Source organism: Phytophthora infestans, genomic scaffold (assembly GCF_000142945.1).
Source record: "Phytophthora infestans T30-4 supercont1.34 genomic scaffold, whole genome shotgun sequence".
In the NCBI taxonomy this organism is placed as follows: domain Eukaryota; phylum Oomycota; class Peronosporomycetes; order Peronosporales; family Peronosporaceae; genus Phytophthora; species Phytophthora infestans.
The window spans coordinates 1,005,928-1,007,226 of record NW_003303725.1 but is presented as its reverse complement, the minus strand read 5'-3'; the positions used below and the strand labels follow the sequence as shown (position 1 = coordinate 1,007,226).

Below are 1,299 nucleotides of genomic sequence, written 5' to 3'. Positions count from 1 at the left end.
ATTTTTAAAATTAAAAAATTTTATTATAATTATATAACATGTTTATAGGTATAAATCCCTTTTATACTGTAATTGGATCTTTATGATAATATTAATGCATTTTTTTTAAAAAAAAAAACAATCCCTCTTTATTTTTTTTTCATCTATTTTAAATTAACTTGTTATAATTTTTTTTTCATCTATTTTAAATTAACTTGTTATAATTTTTTTTTCATCTATTTTAAATTAACTTGTTATAATTTTTTTTTTTTTTTTTTAAGAAAAATCTTCCGATAATTCCGTAATTAATAAATTAAAATCCCCACTTGATATATAACGTGGATGAAAATGGTCATCATCTATACATAGAGTAAAGATATTAATTCTGTTTTTTAATAATAAAAATATAATTTTTAAATTAATATAAGGTAAAACGTTATGTAAGTATAAGATAAGAATGCTTATGCTTATACTTAAAAATAAAAATAAGAATAAAATTTTTAATTTTTTTTGCATAATCTTATTAAATTTATTTTAAAATTTCTTTTAAAATTTCTATTTAATTTATTAAATTATTATAAATCTAAATTTAAATTCCCTTTTGTTAAAAAGTATTTTAAATAAAATTTTATTTTTATAACTTGAATTTAATTAATTTCAGATATTATAAAATTTTTTTGATTTATAATAATTTAATAAATTAAATAAAACAGGAAAAATGGGACTTGAACCCATAACAATAATTTTGGAGACTATGATTTTACCAATTAAACTATTTTCCTTATATTTTTGAAAATTAATTTAAGAATGTTTAAAGATCTCTTCCAGACACAGGTTCCCCTACGACTACCTTGTTACGACTTCATCAAAGTTACTAATTACTTTTTAGGAATTTTAATTTATTTAATATAAATTATAAATTATTATAATTAAAAAATTACATAATAATATTAAATAATTAAAAATTATTTTAAAAATAATCAACTTCCCTGATGTGACGGGCGGTGTGTACAAAGTCCAGTAACATATTCACCGCAGCATGCTGTTCTGCGATTACTAGCGATTCCAACTTCATAAGGGCGAGTTTCAGCCCTTAATCCGAACTAGGATAATTTTTAAAGATTTGCTCCAACTTTGATCATTATTGCTTCTCATTGTAATTATCATTGTAGCACGTGTGTAGCCCAACTCATAAGGGCCATGAAGACTTGACGTCATCCCCACCTTCCATTAAACCTATCATTAAATTTTTTTGTTAGAGTGCTTTTATTTTTTTTAATAAAATAGCAACTAACAATAGGAGTTGCGCTCGTTAGAGGA

The 1,299-nt window shown here is 21.6% G+C and overlaps 1 non-coding gene across 1 annotated transcript; it reads right to left on the bottom strand.

Annotated features, from left to right (window-relative positions):
• Positions 1-689: 689 nt before the first annotated feature.
• Positions 690-761, bottom strand: PITG_28224. Its single transcript has one exon. It is a non-coding gene; the product is annotated as a tRNA-Trp (tRNA).
• Positions 762-1,299: the final 538 nt, after the last annotated feature.